Raw genomic sequence first — 23,423 nt, forward strand, 5'->3', positions numbered from 1 at the left:
TAATTCAGCATTTTTAGTGGGTCCATAACCATGGAGGACATTTGGAAAATGCTGCCTGTACATCAGTGAATCAGTGTGTGGGCCCAGTGCTATGCATTCATGTCTCAAGTGATTGATTTGCTTGTGATTATCTGGGATACTTTTTTGTTGTTGTATACTATTTCTTAAGAAGATTCTTGTATAAATTATTGCATTATAATTACTGTATGAATAGTATTTGGTGTATTAAATACAGAGAGCTAAATTTTAGAGCAAAACTGTTGCTACATTTGTGTTTTTTTTTTATTTTCCCCTTCTATGGCGTATCATTTTTATAGATCATAGTTTTCATAGTTCTGTCCTAACAGAATCTGGCCCATTCAATTTTATATTGCTAGTTCAGTTCTGAAGGGTTGAGGGACCCTTGAATATAGTATTATAGCAACAAGCCAAGTTACTCAGTTCAGTATTTTACACTACCAGCATTACAGTTTACAGTTACATTCAAAGCATTGTATTACAAATGAAGATTACAGCAAAGCAGATGGTTCATTTCAGAGCATTCCATTTAAAATAACTGTAAAAGATTGTCACTTATCCAGGAAACTTTTTGTGAGTAGTTAATTGCTTGATTTTTTTTAACAGAGGTTTTATTGTATTTGCTTTTAAAACAGCATTTGAAAGAGATATTCTTTCCCAGCAGGTTTTTACTAAAAAAAATTTCAAACCTTTGGAAAAGTAGCAAGAGTGGCATATTGAACATCCCCATGTACCTTTCATATAAATTCACCAATTGCTAATGTTTTGCTACTTTGTTTATTTCCTGTAGACACTTGTAAAATTTCTGAGCTATTTGAATATTGCAGTCATCACGATCATAACACTGTACCCTAAATGATTCAGCATGTAGACATGCATCTTCTAGGGGAAAAGGCACATTCTCCCACATAATCACATGATCACACTCAGGAAATTTAGCTTTGACACGGTACTGTAATCTGAAATATAGTTTATATCTAGATTGCTCCAGTTATCCAAACAAATGCTTTATACTTTTTTTCCTCCTGATTCACGATTGGGTTAAGGACTGCACATTGCATTTGGTTAAGTCTCTTTTAATCTATAGCACTTGCCCAGCCTTTTACATCTCCTCCTCCTCCTCCTCCTCCTCCTTTCTTTCTTTTGGAGAATCCAGGCCAGTTGTTTTGTAGAATGTCTCTCAATTTGGATTTGTCTGGTTGTTTTAATATAATTTTTTTCATAATTAGGTTCGGATTAAACATTTTTGGCAGGAATATTACATAGGTGTTGTGTTCTTAGTGTATAACATTATGGTACTTATGACCATAAGTACATTATGGTACTTATGGTACATTATGGTACTTATCAGTTTTGGTGATGTTAAAGATTATCATTTGGTTAAGGTGGGATTTGACAGATTTCTCCACCGTAGAGCTACCTTTCCCCCTTCATAATTAATAGTATCTGTGGGATGATACCTTGAAATTATGTGTATACATTGTTCCCCAACAAACTTTCATCAACTGATTTTAGAATTCATTGATGACTTCTGCCTGAATCAGTTGTGGTAGTTGTAAAATGGCAGTTTTCTGTTTCTCTCATTCCTTCTACATTTATCATTTGACGTTATTCTATAAAGAAGTTAGTTATTTCTCTCCTTCACTTAAAAAAATTAGTATCAGGTTAAATCTGAGGATTCTTGTTTTATTATTTATTTTTAAACTTAAATGGTCTCATTTGGCTGGTGGGAGCCCCTTTAAACTGCCTCTTATGTTCTTTGACTTGTTTCCATCAGATTTTGAGGATTTCTTCACTTACTAACACAAGACGTTTAGCCTGACCTTGTATTTTTCTTGTCCCAGCTCTGGAACCAACTATTTTTCCCAAGGAATCCTGAAAATTTCCTTTTAGTGTGAAAAATATATAGGGCATTATATATGTTCAGTGTTAATTGAAGTATTTTTGCTTCTAGGTTCCAATAGTGGACAGAGATAGCATATATATATATATATGTATATATATATATATATGATTTTTTATTTATTTATTTTGAAAGAGAGAGGGACAGAGAGGGAGGGAGGGGCAGGGAGAGAGGGAGAGAGAATCCCAAGCAGGCTCTGCACTGTCAGTGTAGAGCCCAGCACGGGGCTCGAACCCACAAACTGTGACATCATGACCTGAGCCGAAATCAAGAGTCAGACATCTAACTGAGCCACCCAGGCACCCTGCAAATATATATATATATTTAAAATGAAATCATATCATTATTTCTAATTCCAGTCTAACACTAGAACCTTCTCTCTATGCCATATCTGACCTCCTTTCTCCTATAGTGGGACCCCTGGTTCCCAGTAACATTAACGTATTCATTCATTTGTTCAGTAATACATACAAAACAGTTTCAGAATGCTACAACAAGACCACTTATAGACAACAAACTTACTAAGTAAAATTCAAGGTTATTTTTTACATTTCTTTTGATTTGTCCTCAGATTATATGATGTTATGGGTATGCGGTCATGAGCAGGTGTCAGCAGAATGTGGTCTCTTGGTCAAATCTGACCTCCCACCTGTTTTTGTATGGCTGTTGAACTAAGGCTGATTTTCACATTTTTAAATGGTTGGGAAAAAAATCAAAAGAATAATATTTCATAACATTATTAAATTTTAAAAATTATATGAAATTTGAACTGAAGTGTCCATAGTTTTATTGGAACACAGCTATACTCAATTTGTTTACATATTGTTTATGGCTTCTTTCACACTACAAAGGCAGAATTCAATAGTTGTGACTGAGATTATATGGCCTGTAATGCCTAAAATGTTTTCTGTTTGGCTTCTTATAGAAAAATTTTGTCAATCCTAGTCAGGAATACTGTGTTCAGTAGTTATTAGGACCCCCCCCCCCTTCGTGGTTGTGTTATCTGTTTGATTTACAGTTCATTGTTTATTCCATTTTAAGGAGAAAGGCAACTTTTAACAATGATTGCATTTTAGAACTAGAAGGGAACTTAGAGATGATTGAGTCCTGCACTGCGCAATAGGTTAACCACTAGCCAACTGTGGCCATTTAAATTTAATTAAAAAAATCGTTAGTCACATGAACCACATTTCAAGCGCTCACTTCTGTGTAGCATGGCTGCTGTATAGGACAGTGCAGATTGTAGATCACACAGGTTTTACCATTTTACAGATGAAGAAATTGGAGCTCAGAAAGATGAAGTGACTGTTCCAAGGTAGATCCGAATGAGAAAGCAACAGAATTAGAATGTTAAAGTTTACAGTGAAAACAGTGGTTTATCAGGTTTACTAGTGTAACGGCAGTTGTTGATAGAAAAGGAGACCTTTGCTTTAGGCTGTGAAAGCTTTTCTTGCTAAATTCCATTTGAGTGCAGCATAGTAACAGAATATTTTGTGTTTTGAGAGCTTGATAATTGGCTAAATACAGAGTGCGTGGATGGCTCAGTCGGTTAAGTATCCTACTCCTGATTTTGGCTCAGGCCATGATTTTGTGGTTTGTGAGTTTTGAGCCCCTTGTTGGGCTCTGTGCTGACAGCGTGGAGCCTCCCTGGGATTCTCTTTCTCTCTTTCTCTGCCTTTCCCCTGCTTGAGTGCGTGTGGGTGTGCTCTCAAAAAAAATTGGCTAAATAATTGGCTAGATGCTGCTTTGCCATTCATTTGCACTAATTTCTATTCATTCATTTTTTTGCAGTAAGGTTCCATTTGTATATTGATTTATGAACTTGACTTGGGAAGCTATTGGGAGAGGTTAGAAAGAATAAGCTATGCTAATTAAGCAAAATAAAGCAATGAAATTCTGCTATTGATTCTCAGTCAACTTGTAATTCAGGATATAAAATCAACATGCAAAAATTAGTTGCATTTCTTGGGGTGCCTGGGTGGCTAAGCCGGTTTAAGCATCCAACTTCGGCTTAGGTTATGATCTCGCGGTTCACAAGTTCAAGACCTGTGTGTCTGGCTCTGTGCTGACAGCTTAGAGCCTGGAACTTGCTTCAGATTCTGTGTGTGTCTCTCTCTCTCTGCCCCTCCCCTGCTTGTGCTGAGTCTCTCTCTCAAAAATAAACATTACACAAATTAATAAAAAAATTAGTTGCATTTCTCTATACTGACAATGAAATATCTGAAGAAGAAATAGGAAAACATTTCCATTTACAGTAGCATCAAAAACTTAGGAATAAATAAAATACTTAAAATAAATTTAGTCAAGGAGGTGAAGGATCTATCCACTGAAAACTTAAGAATTGATGAAAGAAATCAAAGAGGACACAAATAAATGGAAAAATATTTTGTTTTCATGGATCAGAGGAATTAATATTGTTATAAAATGTCCATACTGTAGATTTAGTGCAATCCCTATCAAAATTCCAATGTCATTTTTCACAGAAATAGCAAAAATCTTAAAATTTTTGGTATCACAGAAGACCCGAAATAGCAAAACAGTCTTGAGAAAGAATAACTAAGTGGGAGACATTACATTTCCTGTTTTCAAACTATACTGCAAAGCTGTAGTGATCAAAACAGTCTGATATTGGCATGAAAACAAACACATAGACCAATGGAATAGAATAGGGAGCCCAGAAATAAGCCCATGCGTATACAGTCAACTAATATTTGACAGGGGAGTCAAGAATACTCAGTGGGGAAAAGATCGTTTCTGTTATTTTTTTCAATAGTGTTTGATAAATTGGATATTCACATGCAAAAGAAAGAACTTGAACCCTGTTTTATACCACCCACAAAAATTAAATGGATTACAGACGTGGGGCGCCTGGGTGGCTCAGTCAGTTAAGCGTCTGACTTTGGCTCATGTCATGATCTCATGGTCCATGGGTTTGAGCCCAGTGTCGGGCTCTGTGCTGACAGCTTGGAGCATGAAGCCTGTTTCAGATTCTGTGTCTCCCTCTCTCTCTGCCCCTTGCCCACTCACACTCTGTTACTGTCTCTCAAAATGAATAAACGTTAAAAAAAAAAAAAAATATATATATATATATATGGATTACAGACTTAATTGTAAGGACTGAAGCCATAACTTCTGGAAGAAAACCTAGGGGAAAACCTCCTTTGATGTTTGTCCTGGCAACAAGTTTTTGGTTTTGACACCAAAAGTGCAAGCAACAAGAGCAAACATAAATAAGCAGTACCACATAAAACTAAAAAGGTTCTGCATAGCAAAAGAAGCAATCAATAGAATGAAGAGTTAACCTACAGAATGGGAGAAAATATTTCCAAACTGTTGGATAAAGGGGTTAATATCCGAAATATATAAGGAACTTAATAGCAAAAAAAAAAAAAAAATCCATTTTAAAAATGGACAGGACCAAAATAGACATTTTTCCAAAGAAGACATACAAATGGGCAACAGGTGTATGGAAAGATGCTCAACATCACCAACCATCAGGGAAATGGAAATCAAAATCACATTGAGATATTACCTCCCATCTGTAGGAATGGCTATTTCCGAAAAGAAGAGATAAATGTTGGCAGGAATGTGAAGAAAGGGAGCCCTAGTGCAGCAGCAGTGGGAATGTACATTGATGCAACCACTATGGAAAACAGAATAGAGGCTTTTCAAAAAATTAAAAATAGAGCTACCTTATGAGCCACCAGTCCTACTTCTGGATACATATCTGAAGAGAATGAAATTACTATTTCAAAGAGATAGCTGTACTGCCAAGTTCATCGCAGCATTATTCATAATATCTAAGACATAGAAACAACCTAAGTGTCATGGATGGATGAATGGGTAAAGATGTGTGTGTGTACACACCAATACATACACACAATGGAGTATTATTCAGCCATCAGGAAGAAGGTAGTCCTGCTGTTTGTGACAGCATGGATGGACCTTGAGGGCATTATGCCAAGTGAAATAAGTGAGACAAGAGAAACAAATAACTATATGATCTTACTCATATGCAGAATCTTAAAAAAGCCAAAGTCATAGAAACAGAGAGTAGAGTTGTGGTTGCCAGGGGTTGAGGGTAGTTAGGGGAAATGAAAGGTTGGTCAAAGAGTACAAACTTCTAGTTATAGGGTAAATAAATTTGGGTGTTCCAATATTTAGCGTGATGATTATAGTTAATAGTCCTGTATTATATACTTGAAAGTTGCTAAGGGAGTAGATCTTAAATTTTGTGTGTTCTTACCACACACAAAAAGTTATAATTATGTGAAGTGACACATATATTAACTAACCTTGTCATGGTAATTATTTCACAATATATTCGTGTATAAAATTCTGTTGTACACCTTAAACTTACAGAATATTATATGTCAATTACATTTCAAAAAAGCTTGGGAAAAAGTTGTTAGAATTTTGTCATATTTGCTCTGTGTGTGGGCATGTGTGTGCATGTATGTGCACACAAGACAGGGAGGGAGGGAGAGAGAAAATGAGACGATGAGAAGCTTTCATGTGAGTGTGATATCAAAGTAAGAGAGTTAGATGGAGTGTTATGAAGCATAATGGCTCCCATTTTGATAGACTAATCCATCCACCTTCATGGTGTTTACTTTTTATTTATTTATTTTATTTTACTGTTTTCAAAGATTTTATTTTTAAGTAATTTCTGTGCCTAATATGGGCTTTAACCTACAACCCTGAGATCAAGGGTTGCCTGCTCCATGGAATGAGCCAGCCAGGTGCTTCACCCTCATGGTGTTTAATCAGGACACCTTTACTCTTAGGGAAATTAATGTAGCCCCCAAAATAGGTTAATGAACCCCAATTAATGAGCCCCAAAGTGGGTTCCACAAGAGGGCTCAGTGCAGGGCACAAATTCACAAACTGTGAGATCATGACCTGAGCTGAAGTCTGGTGCTCAACCAACTGAGCCACCCAGGTGCACCAGGTTGCAGTTTTTTAAATACTTGCTTAGTTGAGCACTTTCTTTCCTTGCCATATTTCTTACATATTTTACTATTACTCCGGTTAAGTTACTCTTCTCTTCCCTTAATGTAGTAGTGCTACTCAAATGATTGTGGATTAGTCCATGGCTGGGAGGAGATGAGTATAGTAACTGAGAGTAAGTAACTTTCATAATAATTGACTGAGAGTTCGATTTCTCTTAAATCTAATAAGAAAACATTGGAGCGTGTATTCTGTGAATCTTTAAAAATTTTATTTTCTAGTCACTTTTATTGTATTTACAAAAACTGTGTTGGACTGTGGGAAACATACCATCTCAAAACTTAGTGTTTTAAAACAATAGTCATTTATTTTGCTCACAAATCTAATTTGGTCAGCGCTTGGCAGAGAAGATTTGTCTCTACTCCATGCAGAGGGAGCTGTGGTGGCTTGACTGAAGTTGGTTCACTTGCTGAGCTGGCAAATTGGTACTGTCAGTGGGAGCTCTGCCGGGGCTGAGAGTTGGGGGCTTGGCTTCCTTTCCACATGTGGCCTGGCCTTCCTCAGATATTGGTGGCTGGATTCTCAGGGTATGTGTCCTTACACAAAGTCAGGTGAAAGCTGTGTCTGCTTTTATGACCTGGCCTCAGCAGTCAGTGTGTCTTTTCTGCTTACTGTTACTCACCGAAGCAGACACAAAGGTGTTTCCAAACTCGTGGGGTAAGGGACATAGACTCCACGTCTTGATGGAGTGGCAAAATTCTAGAAATGTTGCTGCCGTTTTTGGAAAATACAATCTACCACAGTCCATGATGGATTAGAAATTGGAAAAAAAATGGCCTTCACCAAGCTTCCCACAAAGATAGCTTTGAGAAGCATTACGAGATGACAGTTCTGTCGGGCACTTTTATCAGCATACTAGTTTAACACACATTTGAGGGATACCTTTTTATAAATTAATATGGTAGACATAGTATGGTGCATTGGTAGCTTAGTGTTTGGCCTTTCCTCCATCATAACCCCAGCTAAGTGCTGTTAGTCATTTAAATCTTTCTTTCCCCAAAGGATGATTTAGTCCTTTTTATATTTAAGAGAGAGTCCAAACGGCTGATAGGAGACTCATAATGCATGAGTTTGTGTGTATTTGGTGGTTTTCTTGGCCTGTAGACTTTAGGATTTATGTCTTTTTCCTGACCTGGGGGATAGTTTTCTGAAAGAGATTCCCAGTGTTGTGCCTGGGCAAAAACTGGCTGTTAGTGTTCTAGGCAACCCAGTGTGGAAAGAGAGCAAGGGAAAGAGTGGCTCTAGTGATCCTGATGCTTCTGTATAATCTTAAAAAAATTTTTTTTTCTCTTTAGTGTTTTTATTTTTGAGAGACAGGGAGCAGGGGAAGGGCAGAGAGAGAGAGAGGGAGACACAGAATCCAAAGCAGGTTCCAGGCTCTGAGCTGACAGCACAGAGCCCGATATGGGACTCGAACCCACAAATTGTGAGATCATGACCTGAGCCAAAGTCGGAAATTTAACATACTGAGCCACCCAGGCACCCCATGATGCTTCTGTATAATTAACACATACTGTTTGAATACTACTGAGTGCAAAGTTCAGTCCTAGGTGCTAAGAGAAGTACAAAGGTAAATAGGACTTCTGCCTTTGAGGATCTTCAGTCTTAAAAAGAACATCTATACTTAGTAGACTTGAATGCTTGATTAGTAGTATTGTTCATATTCAAGATCTGTGTATTACTACTACTACTAATAGAAGTAATATCATCTGACATTTATGTAGCACTTAAAAATTACAAGTTATTTTCAGGTAATTACTACTTTAGCTAATATTTGAGCTCTACTCCTCAGTTTTTAGCATAGTGCCTGGAACACAGTGGATGCTTAATAAATATTTGATTAAGTGAACAAATGAATCTTTGAGGAATAATAAAATGATTGTAGTCTCTGGTGTCTGGCACACTAGGTCTTGTACTTTCTAGCAGTGTCACATTGAGGTTGCATAATCTCGATCAGCCTGTCTTCATCTGTAGAAATAAAGTTAGTATCTCCTTATGTACCCTATAAAAATAGCTTGAGAGCATTGGGTATGAGCTCCTAAGATGGTGTATGTGTTCTCCACCTCTTGTTTTAAAACCCAGTGTACATGATGATAAGTAGAAAAAAATTACTGGTGTTGAAAACTAAAATTAGAAATTTTAGATAATGAGGTTTAAAATCTTAATGTTGTACTGCCTCTAGTACAATATTAGTTTAACTGTTGAATTTTTTGTATTTCTTTAATCTACATAAATTTATATTTGGAATGAATCTGATACATTAAGCAGAATATAAGTTTAGTTTGGCTTGTTTTAATTTTCACCCTTTTGTAGTAACAAAAAAATACTTTTTTCCTTTTCAATTTTTTAAAGTTTATTTATTTATTTTGAGAGAGACAGAGTGAGTGGGGGAGGGGCAGAGAGACAGAGGGAGAGAAAGAATCCTAAGCAGGCTTCAGGCTGCCAGTGCAGAGCTTGACATGGGACTTGAGCTCATGAAACTGCAAGATCGTGACCTGAGCTGAAACCAACAGTCAGAAACTCAACTGGCTGAGCCACTCAGGCTCTCCTGTACTTCTATTTACATGAACTCATAAGAAAACTTAGGATATCCTTTTTCCCCCCCAAATTAACTTGGGTCATTCTTTATAAAGTTTGCCAGGGCTCTTAAAAATACATATTCTTCTTTTTTTTTTTTTTAACGGTGGTGTAAGAACTCCAATAGAGCATATTTAGAATAAGCAAAGAGATCACAGATGATGAAAAGTGACAACACAAATTTCACAAAATTCAAAAATACATTACTTTCACTAATTAATGGCCTGTCACACCTGTAAAGTAACATTTGTTGATTACAGAAACTTAGATCACCTGTTCATATAACTAAGTTTTTAAAAAGTTATTTTTATATGTTTTAAAAAAATCTTTTAATGTTTATTTTTGTAAGACATAGATGCACATGTGAGTGGGGAAGGAGCAGAGAGAGAGGGGGACAGAGGACCTGAAGCCAGCTCTGTGCTGACAGCAGAGCGCCTGATGCGGGACTCGAACTCATGAACTGTGAGATCATGACCTGAGCTGAAGTTGACCACTTAACTGACTGAGCCACCCAGGCACCGTAAAAAATTATTTTTAATTGTGTAAAGTATGCATAATGAAATTTAGCATCTTAATTATTTTTAAGTATGTGGTTAGTGGTATTAAGTATATTCATATTGTTGTGGAACCATCACTGTCATCCATCCCCAGAATGCTTTTCATCTTTCAAAACTGAAATGCTGTATACATTAAACAACTTCTCATTCCCTCCTACTTTCCCTTGGCAACCACCATTCTGCTTTCTATGAAATTGACTACTATAGATACCTTATTAGGTGGAATCAACCGGTATTTGCCATTTTGTGACTGGCTTATTTCACTTAGCATGGTCTTCAAGGTTCATCCACATGGTATGTAGCATGTGTCAGAGTTTCCTTCCTTGTTAAGGCTGAATAATATTCCATTTTATGGTTGTACCACATTTGTTTCCCCATTCATCCACTGATGGACGCTTGGCTTGCTTCCTCCAACCTTTTGGCTAATGTGAATAAAGCTGCTGTGAACTTGGGTGTATTAATATCCCTTCAGGACCAAGCTTTTCAATTCTTTTGGTTATATACCTAGAAGTGGAATTGTTGGATCATGTGATAATTTTATTTTTAATTTTTTGAGGAACCACATGCTGCTTTTCATAGCACACCATTTTACTCTCCACCAATACTACATTGTTTTGATTACTGTAGCTTTGTAAAAAGTTTTGAAATGAGAAAGTGTGACACTTCTAACTTGTTCTTCTTTTCAAGGCTTCCAGGTATCTCCCTATCCTTGTTATTTTGTGTGTTTGTTTGTTTGTTTCTTTGTTTTTGACAGTAGCCAACCTAATGGATGTGACGTAGGATTCTCATTATGAATTTAATGTGCAATTAATTCCCTGATCAGTGATATTGAGCAACTTTTCATGTGTTGATTGGCCCAGTTTCATACCTTTGCATGTGGGTTTCCATTTTTCCCATTACCATTTATTGAAAAGACTGTACTTTCCTCATTGAATGGCCTTGGCACCCTTATAGAAAATCATTTGAACATGTATAGCAAGGGTTTATTTTTGGGCTCTCCATTCTATTCCATTGCCCTTTATGCCAGTACTACATTGTTTTGATTAGTGTAGCTTTGTAATAAGTTTTGAATTGAGAATGTGACACCTCCAACTTTGTTCTTTTCAAGATTTGTTTTGGCTATTCACAATCCTTGGAGATTCCATATGAGTTTTAGGATGGATTTTTCTATATCTACAAAAAATGCCAGTGGGGTTTTGATAGTTTTACATTAAATGTGGTAGATGGCTTTGGGTAGTTTTGACATCTTAATATTTTCTTCCAATCCATGAACAGAGGATTTCCATCTTTATCTTCTTCAATTTCCTTGCCTCAGTGTTTTGTCATTTTCGGTATACAGGTCTTTTGCCTCCTTAGTCTAATTTACTTCTAAATATTTTATTATTTTTGTTGTTATTGTATGAAAGTTGTTTTCTTAATTTCCTTTTTTGGATCATTGATTATGAAGGTGTAGAAACCCAACTGATTTTTACAGGTTGGATTTGTATCCTACCACTTTGCTAAATTTATTAGTTTCAGTCTGATACTAATACAGTTATGCTATCTCTGTTGTGGTTACTGTTTTTCTGGTGTATATTTTTTTACATTGTTTTACATTTGAATGTAAATTGAATCTTCAGTTTCCATCCAGGACTCGAATCTAAATTGTGTCTTTTGTAGAGATTATATAATTGGAGCAGGGCTTTAAAAAAGATCTATTGTAAAAAAAAAAAAAAAAAAAAAAGATCTATTGTGTGAATCTTTGCCTTTTGATTTGAGTGTTTATACATTTACATTTAATGTTGTTATTGATAAGGTAGTGCTGTTTTACTAGTTTTGTTAGTCTTTGTCCCTTTTCCACTGTAATCTGTATCATAGCTTTCTTTTAAGTTGATATTTTCCAACCTGTCATTTTAATTATGTCATTTATTTTCTGTATTATTTTCAGCTTATTTCTTAATGGTTTCCCTGGGAATTTACTTCTAACTGTTTAGTTGGGGATAATAGCAGATTAATCTCAAATATAGGAATTTTGCTCCTATATAGCTCACCTTCCCTTTCCTTTTTGTAGTATTGCCATATAGATTACATTTTTATTAAGTATAATCCCATCAACAGTTTCTAAGTGTTGCTTTATGCATTTGTGTTTTAAATCAGGAGGAATAAAGTTACAAATAAAAAATACGTTCATAGGGTTGTTTATATTTAGCCACATAGTTACCCTTACTGGTGGTTTTCATTTTTTCCTTGGATTTTATTTTATTTTTTACTTTTTTTTTTTTTAATGTTTATTTTTGAGACAGAGACAGAGACAGAGTGTGAGCAGGGGAGGAGCAGAGAGAGAGGGAGACACAGAATCCGAAGCAGGCTCCAGGCTCTGACCTGTCAGCACAGAGCCCAACACAGGGCTCGAACTTGCGAACCATGAGATCATGACCTTAGCTGAAGTCAGACATTTAACTGACTTAGCCACCAAAGTGCCCCTCTTCCTGTGGATTTTAGTTGCTCTCTAAATGTCCTTTCATTTCATCTTTTAGTGTTTTTTTTTTTCCCTAGGGCAGATCTGCTAGTGACAGATTCCTTTAGGTTTTGTTTTGTTTGTTTTTTTGGACCTCTCTTAAATTCTTCATTTATGAAGTATTGTTTTGCTGGATATTGAGTTCTTGTAGATAGTCTTTTTCTGTTAGCACTTTGTGTCATTTATTGCCCTTTGACCTACATGGTTCCTATTAGATATTAGTCTGTAAATGTTATTGAGGATCACTTGTAGGCAATGAGTCACTTTTTTCTTGCTACTTTCAAGATTTTCTTTTTCTTTGTGCTTTAATAGTTTAAGTAGGATATGTCTAGGATATGGTTGAGTTTATCTTTTTTGGAAGTCAGTGGATTTTTCTGATGGGTGGCTTAAATTTTTAAACATCAAATTTGGGGACTTAATCTGCCATTTGCCATTTTCTTCAAATATTTTCTCTGCCTCCTTTTTAGTTGACTGTTCTGAGACTTCCATTATAAATATGTTAGTGTAGTTGATTATGGTGTCTCTCAGGTCTCAGACTCTTCTTTTTTTTTTTTTTTTTTCATTCTTTATTCTTTCTGGTCCTCAAATTGGCTATTTTCAATTGACTTATTTTCAAGTTCACAAATTCTTTTTTCTCTTGAAAGAAAAAATTTCTCTTGAATTGAAAACAAAAAGTTGTTTCCTTTATATTTGGACTATCCTGTGTTTATAACCATTTAATATCATTGTATAGATGATTCTTTGAGAGTAAATTGACCACTTGAAGATTAGTCAGTTTGTTTTTCAGCTTAGAGTGCATCACCTGGTTATATCATGGTCCCTAAAATAACCCTTGGAGGTGAGTGCTATTACTTTGACCATTTTATAGATGAAGCAAATGAGGCAGAAGTAGGTTAAATAGAATAAACATACATCTGGTGATCATCTATATTCTTAATAATAGGCCTTATTGTAATAGCATATAGAACAGTCTCTACATCTGAATTCTTGTGACATCTAAGGTTCAAACTGAGTATTAAAAATTTAAATTTACATTGTCAGCATTTGCCACTAGTAGAAGAAATCAGCCATATTAACATGATGAAGTGGCCAAAACGTGCATTATGTTAAATTAAATTGAATTTTCTTATATAATCAGGAGATTATGAATCATAATGTCAGAATTCTCTACATATTTTCCCTCTTAAGTGGTTTGACTGTATGCTTTTTAACAGTTTTTTTTAAAAAAGTTATTTATTTGAGAGAGAGAGAGCAAGTGGGGTAGGGTGAGAGAGAGAGAGAGGGAGAGGAAGAAGAAGAATCCCAAGCTGGCTCTGGGCTGAGAGCAGCACAGGGTTCCATCTCACAAACTGTGAGATCATGACCTGAGCTGAAATCAAAAGTCAGACTAACCAACTGCGCCACCCAGGCACCCCTTTTAACAGTTTTATTGAAATAAAATAGCATATAATTAACTGTATATATATTTGAAGTATAGTATTTGATCAGTTTTGACATATTTATACTTCCATAAAACTTCTCATCACCACAATCAATACAATGAACATGCGCTTTACTCCCAAAAGTTTCCTTGTGCCCCAGTGTGATCCCTTCCTCCACACTGCTGCACCTGAGGGAACTGCTGCTCTGCTGTCACCAAATATTACTTGGTATTTTTTAGAATTTTATATAAATGGAATCATATAGTATGTACTCTATTTTCTTTTTTTTAAGTTTATTTATTGTGAGAGAGAGCGTGCATGGGGCAGAGAGAGATGGGGAGAGAGAGAATCTCAAGCAGGCTCTGCACCATCAGCACAGAGCCCGAAGTGGGGCTAGAACTCACAAACTGAAGAGATCATGGCCTGAGTTGAAATCAAGAGTCGGACCCTTAACTGACTAAGCCATCCAGATGCCCCTCCCTGTATTCTTTTTTTTTGATCTAGTTTCTTTGAGCATAATTATCTTGAGATTTGTACATCTTGTTGTGTATATCAGTAGTTCTGTTTTCATTATGTACTAGTATTCCATTTTATTAACAAACCACAGGTGAATAAGTATGTACCACATGCGAATAAATTCATTTACCTGTTAATAGACATTTGTTTTGTTTCCAGTGTTTACCTAAACGAATACAAGCCTTGATATGGACATATGCATTTATTACCTGGAAATGGAATGGATGGCTTATAGAGTTGGGAGTAAGTTCAAATTTGTAAGAAAGTGCCAGGCTGTTTTCTAGTGTCATTGTGATACTTTGTATTCCCACCAGCAATGAATGAGAGATCCATTTTTTCCTGCTCTTTGCCAGCATTTAGTGTTGTTCTATCCTGATGGGTATGTAGTGATCTTGTGTTATGGTTTTAATTTGCAATGTCTGATGATGTTGAGCATCTTTTTATGTGTGGGTAATCCCCGCATTGGGCTCTGTGCTGACAGCTCAGAGCTTGGAGCCTGCTTTGGATTCTGTGTCTCCCTCTCTGCCCCTCTCCTGCTCATGCTCTGTCTGTCTCTCTCTCAAAAATAAACATTAAATAAATAAATTTAAAAATTCTAAAAATACTGTTAAAATATATATACTTTTCTTTTAACTTTATTTAAAAAAAATACTTATTTTTGAGAGAGAGAGAGAGAGAGAGAGAGAGAGAATGAATCAATCCCAAGCAGGCTCTGCACGAAGCCCGATGCAGGGCTTGAACCGTGAACTGTGAGTGAGATCCTGACCTGAGCCAAAATCAAGAGCCGGACAACTTAATGTACTGAGCCACCCAGGGATCCCAAAAAGTACGTATCTTAATTAAAAAATACTTCATTGTTGGGGCGCCTGGGTGGCTCAGTCAGTTAAGCGTCTGGCTTTGGCTCAGGTCATGATGTCGTGGTTTGTGGGTTTGAGTCCCATGTCAGGCTCTGTGCTGACAGCTCTTAGCCTGGAGCCTGCTCAGATTCTGCATCTCCCTCTCGCTCTGCCCCTCCCTGTCTCTGTCTCTCAAAAATAAATGTTAAAAAAATTTTTTTTAATACTTCATTGCTAAAAAATGCTATACATGAGTTGTAATTACTGGTCACAGATCATCATAACAATTATAATAATAATAATGAAAATAAGTGTGAATGTTGAGAGAATTAAATGAGATGTGACACAGAGACTTGAAGTAAACAAATGCTGTTGGAAGAGTGGTGCCATAAACTTGTTTGATGCCGGATTGCCACAAACCTTCAATTTGTCAAAATTCAGTATCTGTGAAGTACAGTAAAATGAGGTGTGTCTGTATATCTTGGTCAAAATTTAGTTGTCCATATATGTGTAGATCTCATTTTGGACTCTTATTTTGTTTCATTCCTTTATTTATCTTGATGTCAATACAATAGTGCCTTCGTTTCTGTAGCTTATAATGAATGGGTTTTAAAATCAGTAGATTTAGTCTCCCATTTTCTTTCTTTTTTGAAGTTGTTTTCAACTATTTTCAATTCAAATCTTTTTATGACCTATTTAAGTCTCTTTCATTTTCATATAAATTTTAGAATGGTTTGTCAATTTCTGTAAGAAGCCTGCTGTGATTTTTAGTGAGATTGCCTTGAATCTATAGATCGTCTAACCTGTGAACACAACATATCCCCTCATAGATTTTATTTCTTCCTTAGTAATAAATATTTCTTCCTTGGTTTTGAAGTTTTCAGTTTTAATGCTATTGTAAATTATATTATTTAAAAAAAATTTTTTTTTTCAACGTTTTTAATTTTATTTTTGGGACAGAGAGAGACAGAGCATGAACGGGGGAGGGGCAGAGAGAGAGGGAGACACAGAATCGGAAACAGGCTTCAGGCTCCGAGCCATCAGCCCAGAGCCTGACGCGGGGCTCGAACTCACGGACCGCGAGATCGTGACCTGGCTGAAGTCGGACGCTTAACCGACTGCGCCACCCAGGCGCCCCAGTTATATTATTTTTAAAATATTTTTTGGTTGCTAGTTTATTAGAAATACAATTAATTTTTACCTTTGGCATGATATTTTGCTTTGCTAAACTCAGTTATTCTAGCAGCAGCTTTTTCTTTTGTAAATCTTCAGATTCTCTATGTAGCTAATTATGCCATCTGCAAATATTGATGGTTTTTCTTCTTCCTTTGTAATCTCAATGACTTGTATTTCTTTTTCTTGCCTAATTGCTACTCCTCACCCCTCCACTGCAGTTCTGAATAACAGTGATGAGAGCTGATCGGATTTCCTCGTTTTGTTCCTACTATTAGCTGGAAGCCATTCCATTCTTCAGTGTGAAGTATGATGTTAAGAATGTTTTCCACAGATGTCCTCTATCATGTCAAGGAAGATTTGCGTGTCCCCTGTTTTATTCTCTACCACCCGTTTCATCTTTCTTGTACTTTCTTGCTACTGCCAAGCCATGTCATTTGTTTCTTTTTGTGACAGCCTAAACCTTTTAATCTGTATTTGTGATGATTGAAAATAAACTATCATTTTGTCCTTTGAAGTTAAAAGAAATTCAGAAAGAATGTGCTTTTTACTGAACAGAAAACATTGTATTAACATTAGAATTCTAAATATGAAAGAATTTTATCTCAGAATTTTAATTCACCACTATATGAATATGCCTGAATGCTTTTTCTGTCTCTTATTATATTTGCCCGTAATTTATGTAGTTTGAATATCACCATTTATGCTCAGCTCTTTTGACTTAATATGCATAAATTTTTAATGTCTGTAGACAAAAAGATTTATCATAATTTTAGGTCTTTTAAGAATATTTAAAATTTTATTAGTACATTGAGTATAAAATGACTGAACATTTTTATAGATCACAATTCATGTTCTTTTATTTTTTATTTTTATTTTTTTATTATTTTTTAATGTTTATTTTTTATTTTTTAAATTTATTTTTATTTATTTATTTTTTATTTAAAAAAAATTTTTAATGTTTATTTACTTTTGAGAGAGAGAGAGAGAGAGAGAGAGAGGAAGGGCCAGAGAGAGAGGGAGACACAGAATCTGAAACAGGCTCCAGGCTCCGAGCTGTCAGCACAGAGCCCAACGCGGGGCTCAAACTCACAAACCGTGAGATCATGACCTGAGCCGAAGTCGGACGCTTAACCGACTGAGCCACCCAGGCGCCTCTGTTTATTTATTTTTGAGAGAGAGAGAGACAGAGTTTGATCAGGGGAGAGGCAGAGAGAGAGGGAGACACAGAATCCAAAGCAGGCTCCAGGCTCTAAACTGTCAGCACAGACCCTGTCACGGGGCTCGAACTCACAAGTGGTGAGATCCTGACCTGAGCCGAAGTTGGATGCTTAACTGAGCCACCCAGGCACCCCAGAATTCATATTCTTTTAAAAAGAGATGGGCTTGTTTCCACTGAAAGCAGTTATGTATACATGTGTATCAGTTTTACTGAAAACACTTTTCAGATGAAGAAAGAAAGATGTGATGGAGAATTTCAATTGACCTTTTTTTTCTAAAGCATCCTGAAGATTTGGCATAATTTTTTTCACAGTTAGAATTTTCAAGTAATAAAATTTCCCGGAAATCAAACAGAATTATTGCTTTATGAGAGGAAAGTGAATGTGGCAAAAAGTGTGAATATACTTAGTGTATTGGTAACTAAATCTTCGTAACTGAAGTGAAGATTTCATTTTATGGAGAAGTCTCAAGAGTGGATTAGACAGTTCATTTTTGCTTTAGGTCTGAAGTCTTTAAGTAGTGTTTCCCAAAAAAGTAACTTAGCACTAAAGATACTGAGTAGTGGGAGCAGTGCTAATAAGACTATTTCACAGCTAAGATTCTAAAATGTACAAGACAGAATAGTCTGGAAAATATACTTAATTTATTATACTTTTCATTTGGTTACTTAAGGAATACTTACTCTGTGCCCAGCATCTTAATAAGGTTTGGGGTTGAAAGTTATAAAAGGAAGTATAATGGTAATTATGTTAGAACCAGTCTCTGCCTACTTGGCACTTACAGCTTCTTTTGAAGGATGCTTGCAAGAGGGCTAGAGGAAAATAAAATATTTTATGCTAGAACATAAGTTCCATAAGAATAGGAACTTGTGATTCCCCCCCCCCCCCCAATTGATGTATGCTGAGGGCCTAGATCAGTGCCTGGCACAGTTTAGCAAATATTTGCTGAATAGTTAGTCTACTTAGAAATTATTCCTGGGGTACATGGCTGGCTCAGTTGGTAGAGCATGTGACTTTTGGTCTTGGGGTTGTGAGTTCAAGCCCCACATTGGGCAGAGAGATTAAAGTTTTTGGTTTTGTTTATTTTAGAGAAACAATGCCTGTATGTGCAAGTGAGGGGAAGAAGGGGCTGAGGGACAGGGAATCAGTGGGGATCCTGACACGGGGCTCGATCCCACTACCCTGGGATCATGACCTGAGCCTCATTCAAAGAGTCAGATGCTTAACCAGCTGAGCCACCCAGGCGCCCCTGGGCAGGGAGATTACTTAAAATTACTGTTTGTTTTTTAAAAAAGAAATTTCTAATTTTTTTTTAATGGAAAGGATATTTTTCATGAATACGAGTTTAAAACTCAGAGTCTCTCCTTTTAGGGTTTTTTTTCCCCTTCAAGAAATAATTGTTTTATTAATTTTAATTCCAATTAGTTAACATACAGTGTTATATTAGTTCAGGTGTACAATATAGTGATTCAGCAATTCCATACATCACCCAGAGCTCGTTGCAATAAGTGCACTCCTTAATCCTCATCACCTATTTCCCTCATACCCCAGCCACCTCCCTGCTGGTAACCATCGTTTTGTTCTCTAAAATTTAAGAGTCTGTTTCTTGGTTTGTCTTTCTCTTTTTTTCCCTTTGCTTGTTTGTTTTGTTTTGTTTCTTAAGTTCCTTATATGAGTGAAATCATATGGTATTTGTCTTTTCCTGACTGACTTATTTTGCTTAGCATTATACTCTGGTTCCATCCATGTTGTTGCACATGGCAAGATTTCATTCTTTTTTATGGCTGAATAATATTCCATTGTATAAATATTACCTCCTTTTTATCCATTCAGCAACTGATGGACACCTGGACTGCTTCCATAATTTGGCTATTGTAAATAATGCTGCTATAAACATAGGGGTGCATATATCCCTTTGAATTAGTGTTTTTGTATTTTTTGGGTAAATACCCAGTGATGTGATTGCTGTCATGTAGGGTATTTTTAACTTTTTGAGGAACCTCCATACTGTTTTCCATAGTGGCTACACCAGTTTGCTTTCCCACCAACAGTGCACAAGTGTTCCTTTTTCTCCACATTCTTTCCAATACCTGTTGTCTCTTGTGTTGTTGATTTTAGCCATTCTGACAGATGTGTGGGGACATCGCAATGAGTTTTGATTTGCATTTCTCTTATGGTGAGTGATGGTGAGCATCTTTTCATGTGTCTGTTGGCCATCTGTATGTTTTCTTTGGAGAAATGTCTGTTCTCTTCAAGAAATATTTTTTAAAATTTGAAGATTACTATTAATGAATTTTTTTCTCAAAGGTTAGAGGATAACATCAAACCACGTAATCAAATAAAATTATTTAAAACTCTCAGCAGGGTGTAAACTAGTAAGGTTTTATTGCAAATTATAGGTGGCCAACATCTTGTGACAATCCACATTTGAGAGCATTGAATGTTTAGAGTAGATTGTGCATTTCTGTAGTTGGGCTTAGCAGTGCAAATTTATTCTTTTAAAGTTAATTTGCATTGTCTTAAATACTTTCTGTCCATTATTGTTAGTGACTTGAGGTTGAGAGGAATGTTTTGGTAATAATAGCTACTTGAGCTTGTGTTTAAAGTTTTATCGTGTAATTTAAAAAATATGTAAGTACAACCACTGTCTGGAAAATATTTTTATCTATAAGCATAAATCTAAGGAACATGAGATTTTGAGGATAGAGGGTAGGTACATTTTGTTCTAATTTAAGAACATTTACATATGTTAATTATAATGTCCTGCTGTCCTATTGTTAGTTCTTTTTGTTTGAATATTATCTATTTAGGGTAGCCAAGTTTAGGTTTCTTTGGTCTGTAAAGAACAGTGGCTTTAACCTTATTTATAATCTACTAAACCTGTTTAAACATGGAGCCAATAGATGGGTTACTTTCAGGATACATTTATCTCTAAATATGTTGTCTAAGAGTAGATTTGGGTAGTCTCTAAAAACATGTGACTTAGTTTTCTAAATAATTACATATCTGTGGAAATGCTACTCAGTGTTTTCTTTGTTTTTGCCAAAAATGGAAGTAATATCCAATACAATATTTGCTTAATGTTAATAATTGGTTTTCAAAATAATCTGCTGTTTGCACTTCACTTTGTAAATAATAGTCATAATAAAACTATATATATATGTATATATATATGTAGTTTTTTTAATTTCTTAATGTTCATTTATTTTTGAGAGAGAGAGAAAGAGTATGAATGGGGAGGGGCAGACAGAGAGGGAGACACAGAATCTGAAGCAGGCTCCAGGCTCCGAGCTGTCAGCACAGAGCCTGACGTGGGGCCTGAACTCATGAGCCATGAGATCATAAGCTGAACCCGATAAAACTATATATTTAAAGCATAGTATTAGTTGGGGCATCTGGGTAGCTCAGTTGGTTAAGCGTTTGACTTCAGCTCAGGTCATGATCTCACGGTTTGTGAGTTCAAGCCCCTTGTGGTACTCTGTGCTGACAGCTTGGAGCCTGGAGCCTGCTTCGTATTCTGTGACTCTCTCTGTCTCTGCTGCTCCTCTGCTCGCACTCTGTCTCTCTCTCTCTCTCTCTCTCTCTCTCTCAAAAATAAATAAATATTAAAAATTAAAAAAAAAAGCATGATATTAGCACTCCCTAAACATCAGTTAGAAAATTGTATGAGATAACATAAACTAGACTATGGTGAGTAGTAATCAAGGACATATGTAATTAAAGAGTTCTTAAAATGGATAGATTTCTTTGTTCATAATAGTCTCCTTAAATGACTTCTTGAAAATTTATATGTAGCATAGAGGATGATCAGAAGAGCCCCCTAGAAGCATTTGATATTTTGCTCAACTGAGACTTTAAACAATTATGTTCTCTTAGCATCTCCAAAAGAACATCTTACTTTCATAAGTGAATAGAAAAAGTTTGAGGTACTAGGAAAAGGTGTCTCTTCTGAGAAAAGCACTCATCTGTCAGCTGGATGTCATATATTAAGATGCTCATAACTTTTGGGAGTGTGTTTTCAAAATGTAATGGAAATTCTGATGACTTATTTGTCAGAATTAGCTTATTTGGCTTATTAGCTTATTTGGCTTATTGTTATCTTATTTCTTATCACCTGTGGGCAGTTAGGTTGTCACTGCCATAATTGTGTCACTTGTCAAGTGGTATGTATCGTAAATGTAGATAATTTTCAAGACTATGGAAGAATCTCAAATATGGAAGTATCTGAGTGAGTTACATAGAAATTTCATTGAAACAACCAAAAAAAGAAATTTCAGGGAAACTGTTAATCTGGGTTCAGGTGCAAATGTCAAAAGTAAGTGTGCCAGTAAATGGGGAAGACTGGTGTTGGCAGAATACACTGATATCTTTTGATCCTGTCATTCCTGTACCATTCTTTGACATTGGAATATCTTTATAACATCAGCCAGTGCTCTTTTTTTTTTTGGTAGCTCCCCCTACTGTTAAACCTAATTTGCCAATTCTCTGTTCCTTATCAATTTCCTTAGGTCTTTGCCCACTTTCTTCACCTGGACCACTCACCCCAGTTGAAGGGAAGGCAGGGCTGGGGAGAAGGGAAAATATATATCTGTTATAGGCAAGAGTTTAACATACACAAAGAGATCGTTGTGTGTGTTGCTTCATATTTTCTATTAATGTGTAATGAATTACCCCAAATGTAGTTTAAAATGATACACATTTATTTTCTTCCAGTTTCTGTGGGTTGGGTATATGGGTGTAGGTTGGCTCTTGGAAAGTTGCTCTCTAGATGTTGACTAGACTTGGGGATCCTGGGTTCTTTTCCAAGGTCATGTGATTGTTGATTAATACAATCAAATGTAGGGCTCAGGTCTTTAGTTTTTTGCTGGCTATCAGCATCTAGAGGCTCCTGACACAGGTCCTCTTACAATACGGCAGACCATATCTTTAAATGTTTATTTTGTTTTATTTTATTTTATTATTATTTTTTTCAATGTTTTTTATTTTATTTTTGGGACAGAGAGAGACAGAGCATGAACGGGGGAGGGGCAGAGAGAGAGGGAGACACAGAATCGGAAACAGGCTCCAGGCTCCGAGCCATCAGCCCAGAGCCTGATGCGGGGCTCGAACTCACGGACCGCGAGATCGTGACCTGGCTGAAGTCGGACGCTTAACCGACTGTGCCACCCAGGCGCCCCTTGTTTTATTTTTTGAGAGAGAACATGAGCCGGGGAGGAGCAGAGAGACAGAATTTCAAGCAGGTTCCGTGCCGCCAGTGCAGAGCCCAGTGTAGGGCTCGAACTCACGAACCATGAAATCATGACTTGAGCCGAAATCTAGAGTCGAATGCTTCACCAACTGAGCCACCAAGGCACCCTGGCAGACCATGTATTTAAAACCAGCAGGAGAATTTCTTTTACTTCAGGAAGTAAAAGAATTTTGCACCTGAGTGTGGCCCACCAAAGGCATTCTTTTCTTTTGATTTGGGACTTAAATCACATCTGCAATATCTTTCTTACCCTTCACCTAATTGTGCAAGGAAAATCTCATCAAATTTCTTGTCTTTGCCATATTCAAGTGGAGGGCATTGTACTGTTATCTGATTAATTAAGAGTAATAAAAATAAAAGTTTTTAGTTTACATTCACTTACTCCTTCTTTGAAACTCTTCTTTATGTAAATCTGAGTTTTGACCTATATTATTTTGCTTCCATCTA

The 23,423-nt window shown here is 36.3% G+C and overlaps 1 protein-coding gene across 6 annotated transcripts in view; it reads left to right on the forward strand.

The window, feature by feature from the left end:
- Window positions 1-23,423, forward strand: part of PTPN4 (protein tyrosine phosphatase non-receptor type 4) — a 217,005-nt gene that overhangs the window by 16,480 nt on the left and 177,102 nt on the right. For 2 of the 6 annotated variants that reach the window (XM_049616207.1, XM_049616208.1), the window contains exons 1-2: window positions 14,306-14,742; window positions 15,177-15,325. The exons of 2 other annotated variants lie outside the window; for them this stretch is intronic. The gene's annotated coding sequence lies outside the window, so the exon portion shown is untranslated. Of the gene's footprint in view, window positions 1-14,303; window positions 14,743-15,176; window positions 15,326-23,423 lie in introns of those variants that run through there. 2 more of the 6 variants (XM_049616205.1, XM_049616210.1) reach the window with 2 other exon arrangements.

The sequence above is a fragment of the Panthera uncia genome (genome assembly GCF_023721935.1).
Source record: "Panthera uncia isolate 11264 chromosome C1 unlocalized genomic scaffold, Puncia_PCG_1.0 HiC_scaffold_3, whole genome shotgun sequence".
Classification (NCBI taxonomy): Eukaryota; Metazoa; Chordata; class Mammalia; order Carnivora; family Felidae; genus Panthera; species Panthera uncia.